Genomic DNA, 8,993 nt, shown 5'->3' with positions numbered 1-8,993 from the left:
CCCAAACATCGACTCCTAAACACACACACTTACACAGCCCTCTCGCTCTCTCACACACACACACTCTCATATCAGTTCTCTGTGACAGTCCCAGGTTTGCGTGACAACCTGTGTTTACTCCCCTAGGGAGGAAGAGAAGGTATGTGCAGGGTTGGGTAGGTTACTTTATAAATGTAATCCGTTACAGTTACTAGTTACCTGTCCAGAATTGTAATCAGTAATGTAACTTTGGGATTACCCAAACACAGTAACGTAATCAGATTACTTTCAGTTACTTTGAGATTACTTTCCCCTTAAGAGACATATGAAGAAGATAAAAATGAATATTACCAATTGAACAACATCTCTTGGAGGATAAATCAATGTTTACATAGCTGGCCATAAATGGATGTTGCATTTTATTTTATGGGTTATTGGCTTCTTCTTACCCATTGCTTTCTACTACAATACAGATAATAATACGATTAGACTATATCTTTACATAAAAACCAAAGTCTGGCAGAATTCCAGTCATTCCTATTAAATTAATACCTCTTGATCTTCAAGAATAGGACATGGAAATATAATAATACATCAAATATTATATTTGCCCTATTTCACACATTTACAAGTGTGTATTAATACACGTGTGAATTGGAAATGTGTTTTTTGCATATCCCACTCTACCTGAGACACCCTCGGAGAGTGGGGTCATGACTAGGGTCTGTCATTATCAACAGCAACCCTGGAGCAATTAAGGTTAAGTGCCTTGCTCAAGGGCACATCAACAGATGTTCCACCTTGTCAGCTCAGGGATTCGAACTAGTGACCTTTCAGTTACTGGCCAAACACTCTTAACACTTTGCTACCTGCCGCTACCTGGAAATATAGATTAGCCAAATTGTTTTACCTGAGCATAACCCAAAAACTAAGGACTTATTAGCCAACTCTGTTGTTTATGATTTTATTGTCATGGAGGACGGATTGTGCTCATTGCTTCGAGTTGAAAAATAAATGCTGCTCTCATGGAATGGCATGCTTTGAGCACTCCCGAAAAGTGCTATTTGCATGTGAAAAACTAATGCCATATTCTGCATTTGCTCTAGGCCTACTATTGTTTACGTTTTTATTTAGAGACACATTGATATCTCAATATTTAGCAGCTGTTGAAGTCCATCAAAAGTGCGCATGTTTGAGCACGTGTCCATTAGGCCTATGGATTATTCATTTTTTTTATCAGCAAGAATTCGATTGAGCAACAAAAGTCACACTTCTTAAATTACATTTGTTGTTGACAGGAGTTTAGAAGGGAGGAACTCCTTAAAACTTTTATTCCATAGGCTGGGATACGCACTATGCAGCTGTTGCAAGAGCACATTTTTCACTGTCTGTCCACTGGTCGCGAAAACAATGATTGATAGGCAGCTTAAACTTCTTCAATTCAACCATTATTGGGTTAAAATCCATCCACAACAACCACAATCCGTAAGGCGCAAACAGCTAAATGAGAGAGCAGCATTGTGATTCACATAATTGCGCTATGTAGATACTGTATCAATAATAAGTGTTAGCAGTGTTGGCTACACCACTGCTGTCGTCCTTACCTCCAAGCGTTTATTCAAGTTGGATGTACAGTAGAATCTTTAGATGCCGACAGTAGTCATACCATTGGAAGAAATAGCTTCAAAAAAGCCTATTCCTGATCTTTTTTATCAAACGCATCGTGTGTCATTATAGTGGTCTCGGATTTGTGGTCAGACTCGCTCAGGCGGAAAACAAACTTGAGAAAACAGAAAGGTGTCATAAAATGTTTTGTGCAAATGTCCTTTCTGAATTTAAACGTAATCCTAGAAATAATAATCTATTATTTTTTCTAAAGTATCTGTAATCTGATTCCAATATTTTTGCTGGTAACATAAGGGACAGTTTTTTTAAAAATCAGTTAGATCTAATCCATTATTCCCCAACCCTGTGTGTGTGTGTGTGTGTGTGTGTGTGTGTGTGTGTGTGTGTGTGTGTGTGTGTGTGTGTGTGTGGAGCTGATGAGGACTGACATGGATGTTAGGTGCTCCAGACCAACAGCAGGCTGACTATAAATAACTTCCCCTCTCTTCCTCTTCTCTCCTCCATTTCCATCCATCTCTCTCTCCCTCCATCATTCTCTCTATCCCATCACCTCTTCCTCTCCCTTCACTCTGAGTCACTCTTCAACCCTACATCCCTCTTTGCCTTGCTACCCAGACTCCTTGCTCAGGTGAAACGCTACGCCACGCCCACAGTTTCTTCTCCACAATGAGTCTGGATCTGAGTACCTCCCCGACTCTTCACAGAATGCAAACACATTCAGGGCCGTCTGATTGGTCCAGAAACCGTTGGGTTGGCGCCAGAGCCAGAACACATGTGCGGCGGTTTGAAATGTCGTCATTGGCTTTGATACTCTGATTAGTTAGAGACTATCCAATCGCTGATTAGTTTGTTTTGTACAAAGCCCCTCATGCCGCTCCTCACCACAAACAACTTAAATGATGGCCGTCTCAGACTAAAGTATTTAGCGAACGACAGAGCAGCGGATGAATTTAGTGTGAGAAGTCAGGCTACATCCCTCTGTCCACTTGGTCTCTCTCTCTCTCTGTCTCTCTCGCAGACACCCCAAAGAGAGGATGAACAAACAAACAAATAAAAATGTCTGAATAGCAATTAGAGAAGCTCCAATCCTGTCTTCTCCCAGAGGAGAAAAGAGAGGATAGAATATAGGGAAAGAGCATTTGTTGGAAAAATAGGAATGGGAGAAAGAGAGGGGGAGAGAGGGGGGTAGGGGTTATGTAAATCAAACTAATCTCTTTGCAGTGCTGCAGCAGCGAGGAAATTAGAGGACATGCTCTTTCCATCATCCTATCTCTCTCTCTCTCTCTTTCTCACTCTCTCTCGCTCTCTGTTATTGCTCTCCTTTACTCCCTTTCTGCTGTTCTCCCTCCTCTCTTTTTACCCTGGTATAAAGGTAAAGGACTGGACAGCAGGTGTCTCCAGTGATTCTCTCTGTCTCTCTCCCTCTCTCTCTTTTCTTATGTCAACCCACTGAAACATCAACATCTACCACAACTAGTTTTATATAAGAGGAACAAACTAGGCCAAAAAATTAAAGGAAAGGAAATCTATATGAAAATATAAAATGTCTTCCTTCAGTAAAACCCCCAATAATGTAATGATGCTGGACATCAAAATGTTACTTTAAAAAGCTCCAGTCAAGTACATTTTTTGCTAACACGATAACAATAGTTTGTGTTGTATCCCCCAAACAGGGCCACCTGCCCCTGGCGAAATCTCCCAGACTCCCAGACAGAGAGCCTAATTCTTCTACCCCAAACACCCTCTAACCCCCATCCAGTCCACCAGCCCCCCAGCCCGACACAGACAGGATGCTCCACTGCCCTTTAACCTAATTTACTGTGGTCCCTTTTTGAGGGTGACGCCACGGCCAAGGGTACTCAACCAGAACCCAACAACAGGAAGGGCCGGGGGTAGGACGGCGAATGTGTGAGGATCCTCAATCCCAAATCATAGGTTTTTGGGGTCAGAGGACAACATTTTTAAGATCCGTGATCACTGTGATACTTTTATATGATCTTACATGCTTTGTGCATGGAGTTGAGCCATATTAAATGAAGCCAAAGAAAGATGTCTGTTTGACTGTAAATCCTAAATCTAATACAGCTTATGAACCTGACACTGAGTGAGAGACTTGAGAACTCTCAAAACAAAAATAATGAAGAGTTTGAGTTGGTTATTATTTGGAACATAAGGAATAAGTCCTAAAATGTACAGTGTGACTGTATATCTGATTAGATCTAATTAGATGATAGTATATCTGTGTAACATTACAAACCACAAGACACAAAGGTACTGTGATACTAGACCCAGTGTTCAATATATAGTACTCAATATGACCTCATAGCATGCAAAGACACACAGACACGATGACCTCACACAGGCCTTGATTTCATGATTCTGCTGATGGGTCACAAGATCAGTCTTCTGACTGTCTCTCATTCCTCCAGAGTCCCTCTCTCCTTCTCAAATCTTTCTCTCTGTCGCTCTCCCTGTTTCCTTCTCATCTCTCTGTCCTTCTCAAATCTCTCCCTCTCTCCTTCTCAAATCTCTCTCTCTCCTCAAAGTCTCTCTCTTTGTCTCTCTCTCGCTCTCTCTTCTCCTTCTCAAATCTCTCCTCAAATCTCTCCCTCTCTCCTCAAATCTATATATTGTGCTCTCCTACTCAAATCGCTCTCTCTCGTTTCTCTACATTATCTCTCCCTCATCCCTCCATGTCCTCTCTCGGTTCTGGTGGCAGCTACTAGCTAGAAGCCTCTCTCTCTCTCTTTCCCCCCACCACCTCTCTCCCTTCCCTTCAACTCTTCTCCTGGCAGACGTGATTCTCTCTCTCAGCAGAGGAGCTAAATCTCCCAGAACCAATCCCTTCAGAGAGAGAACACACAGCAGACAGCCAGGAGGACTGGAACACAAAGGAAACAACTATTCACTGGTACTGTTCACCGTCTGACTGGGCCAACATGGGAGGCTACAGTGCTGATGGAGTCTTTCCATTCCTCAGTGTTCAATGTTGTATTCTGTTCTGTTCTGTTCTGTACCGGGTTAATACAAGCTTCAGATTACACTGACAAACAAATTAAGCTGTAAATTCTTAGTTTCAGAGAGACCAAAGATGGTCATAAACCATGTACGCACGCACGCACACATGGACACGGACACACACACACACACACACACACACACACCACACATACCATTTGTATTGAATTATATGTTTTCAAAAAGAGGTCTATGTTATAAATCTGCTATCAATGTCAGGATGGCTTCTGGACCAGGCGACTGGAAGGACAGGATTCTGAATGATGTTGGCCATTTCCCAGAAATAGGAAAACAAGTTACCGTGGTGATGGCAAAACTTACAGACAGCCAAACCGTGTGTGTGTGTGTGCGTGTGTGTGTGTGCATGCATGTGTGTTTGTGTGTGAGTGAGAGACACAGAGAAAGAGGACAGAAGGAGGAATGACAAGAGAGGCCTAGTGAGGAATAACATCTGTCAATAATTACAGCAAACTGGGCTCTATCCCACAGACCCACGATCTATCACACATGCACGCACCTCCCACACACACACACACACACAGACACACACACACAAAGGCATGCCTTGGTTGGGTTTATCATTCAATAAGAGACAAGTGTACACTGGGGACAGCCTAAGAAAAAAAAATCTAAGATTGTAGGGTATGGAACTCTACAGAGAGGGGGGATATCAACTAGAAGCAAAGGCGGTCTTCGGACTTGAGATTCAGTCGCTAAACTCAAAGTCTCCTATCGACATCAATTAATGATTCATACAAAAGCCTGAGTTGTGTCTCAACTCTGAAACAGGCAAATAGTCTTGAAGTGAAACAGATATGAGAAGTCACCATCCCAGTCTCCATCTACAGAGTGACATGGTGTAGTTAACAGGAGGTTGGTGGCACCTTAATTGGGGAGAACGGGCTTGTGGTAATGGCTGGAGTGGAATTAGTGGAATGGTATCAAATACATCAAACACATGGTTTCCATGTGTTTGATGTCATTCCATTTGCTCCGTTCCAGCCATTAATATGAGCCGTCCTCCCCACAGCAGCCTCCACTGGTGTAGTTGTAGTATCTATCAGGCCTGAGGACAACGATGACAGGCCTGGTTAGGTCAATAACTGCTGTTCCGCTTCACTCAGCCAACCTAATCATTTTGTCAATAGGGCCAATCAACAAACTGCTTCATTAATACCTTTGGCACCTGTTACTGTTGTTACTGCAGTGTTACACTGTTATGTTTGTTTGCTACAATGTTTCTAGTATCAAACAAAGCAGGGTGTGTTATTGTGTGTGCGTGTGTGTGTGTGTGTGTGTGTGTGTGTGTGTGTGTGAGTGCATGTGTGTGTTTCTTGTATACCAAATATGACATATATTGTTGTTGTGGGGGAAGCCAGAGGGAGGGGCTCATTTTGGAAGTGTGTTGCTCTTTTGACTCTTACATGGAGCAGACCCTTGCTGACAAGTTCCAGAAATACCAAAAGGGCTTTATTACAAACAGAAATACTCCTCAGCACCCCCTCAGACGATCCCGCAGATGAAGAAGCCGGATGTGGAGGTCCTGGGCTGGAGTGGTTACACGTGGTCTGCGGTTGTGAGTCCGGTTGGACGTACTGTCAAATTCTCTAAAATGACGTTGGAGGTGGCTTATGGTAGAGAAATTAACATTAAATTATCTGGCAACAGCTCTGATGGACATTCCTGTAGTCAGCTTGCCAATTGCACGCTCCTTCAAAACTTGAGACATTTGTGGCATTGTGTTGTGTTACAAAACTGCACATTTTAGAGTGGACGTTTACTGTCCCCAGCACAAGGTAATGATCATGCTGTTTAATCAGCTTCTTGATATGCCACACCTGTCAGGTGGATGGATTATCTTGGCAAATGAGAAATGCTCACTATACAGTAGGCTGACAGTAAGTAAATGAAATGCTTCCTTATAAGCCCTTAACCAACAATGCAGTTCAAGAAATAGAGTTAAGAAAATATTTACTAAATAAACTAAAGTCAAAAATAAAATAAAAAGTAACACAATAAAATAAATATACCGAGGCTATATACAGGGGGTACCGGTACCGAGTCAATGTGCTAGTTAGTCGAGGTAATTTGTACATGTAGGTAGGGGTAAAGTGACTATGCATTGATAATAAACAGCGAGTAGCAGCAATGTAAAATCATTTGATTAATTGTTCAGCAGTCTTATGGCTTGGAGGTAGAAGCTGTTAAGGAGCCTTTTGGACCTAGACTTGGCGCTCTGGTACCGCTTGCCGTGCGGTAGCGGAGAGAACAGTCTATGAGTTGGGTGACTGGAGTCTTTGACAATTTTATGGGCCTTCCTCTGACACCGCCTAGTATATAGGTCCTGGATGGCAGGAAGCTTGGCCCCAGTGATGTACTGGGCCGTACGCACTACCCTCTGTAGCACCTTACAGTCGGATGGCGAGCAGTTGCCATACCAGGCGGTGATGCAACCGGTCAGGATGGTCTCAATGGTGCAGCTTTATAACTTTGAGGATCTGGGGACCCATGCCAAATATTTTCAGTCTCCTGAGGGAGAATAGGCTTTGTCGTGTCCTCTTAACGACTGTCTTGGTGTGTTTGGACCATGATAGTTTGTTGGTGATGTGGACATCAAGAAACTTCAAACTCTCAACCCGCTCCACTACAGTCCCGTTGATGTGAATGGGGGCGTGTTCGGCCCTCCTTTTCCTGTAGGCCACGATCATCTCCTTTGTCTTGCTCATGTTGAAGGAGAGGTTGCTGTCCTGGCACCACACTGCCAGGTCTCTGACCTCCTCCCTATAGGCTGTCTCATCGTTGTCGGTGATCAGGCCTACCACTGTTGTGTCGTCAGCAAACTTAATGATGGTGTTGGAGTCGTGCTTGGCCACACAGTCATGGGTGAACAGGGAGTACAGGAGGGGACTAAGCACGCACCCCTGAGGGGCCCATGTGTTGAGGATCAGCGTGGCAGATGTGTTGTTGCCTACCCTTACCACCTGGAGGCGGCTCCGTCAGGAAGTCCAGGATCAAGTTGCAGAGGGAGGTGTTTAGTCCCAGGGTCCTTAGCTTAGTGATGAGCTTTGTGGGCACTATGGTGTCGAACGCTGAGCTGTAGTCAATGAACAGCATTCTCACATAGGTGTTCCTTTTGTCCAGGTGGGAAAGGGCAGTGTGGAGTGCGATTGAGATTGCGTCATCTGTGGATCTGTTGGGACGGTATGCGAATTGGAGTGGGTTTAGTGTGAGGGTGTTGATGTGAGCCATGACCAGCCTTTCAAAGCACTTCATGGCTACCGACGTGAGGGCTACGGGGCGGTAATCATTTAGACAGGTTACCTTCGCTTTCTTGGGCACAGGGACTATGGTGGTCTGTTTGAAACATGTAGGTATTACAGACTCAGTCAGGGAGAGGTTGAAAATGTCAGTGAAGACACTTGCCAGTTGGTCCGCGCATGCTTTGAGTACACGTCCTGGTAATCCGTCTGGCCCCGCGGCTTTGTGAATGTTGACCTGTTTAAAGGTCTTGCTCACATCGGCTACGGAGAGCGTGATCACACAATCGTCCGGAACAGCTGGTGCTCTCATGCATGCTTCAGTGTTGCTTGCCACGAAGCAAGCATAAAAGTAATTTAGCTCGTCTGGTAGGCTCGCGTCACTGGGCAGCTTGCGGCTGAGTTTCCCTTTGTAGTCCGTAATGTTTTTCAAGTCCTGCCACATCCGACAAGCATCAGAGCCGGTGTTGTAGGATTCAATCTTAGTCCTGTATTGACGCTTTGCCTGTTTGATGGTTCGTCTGAGGGCATAGCGGGATTTCTTATAAGCGTCCGGATTAATGTCCCGCTCCTTGAAAGCGGCAGCTCTAGCCTTGGGCTCGGTGCGGAACATATTCCAGTCTGTGCTAGCAAAACACTCCTGTAACACTCCTGTTCTTCCTACCAATGCAGTCTTGTTCCTCTTCCAACCACATGCAGTCTGGTTCCTCTCAAGGTTAATCCCTACCCATGTAGTCCTGTTCCTCTCAAGGTTTCTTCCTAACCATGGAATCTGGATCCTCTCAAGGTTTCTTCCTACTCATGCATTCTGGTTCCTCTCTAGGTTTTTTCCTACCCATGCAATCTGGTTCCTCTCAAGGTTTCTTCCTACACATGTAGTCTGGTTCCTCTCAAGGTTTCTTCCTACCCATGCAGTCTGGTTCCTCTCAAGGTTTCCTCCTACCCAGTCAAGGAGTTGGTCCTTTCCACTGTTGCTTTAGACTTGCTCTGGTGTGTAGGCCTGGGTTACTGTTCAGCACTTTATGAAACATACATTTGTAATATTCGTATAGTGTTATATATACATTAAATTATATTGATTGATAGCTATATGGAGTTGTTGGCAAATGTCAG

Source organism: Coregonus lavaretus, assembly GCF_964263955.1.
Source record: "Coregonus lavaretus genome assembly, chromosome: 1".
NCBI lineage: Eukaryota > Metazoa > Chordata > Actinopteri > Salmoniformes > Salmonidae > Coregonus > Coregonus lavaretus.
Note: the sequence above shows the minus strand (reverse complement) of the source record.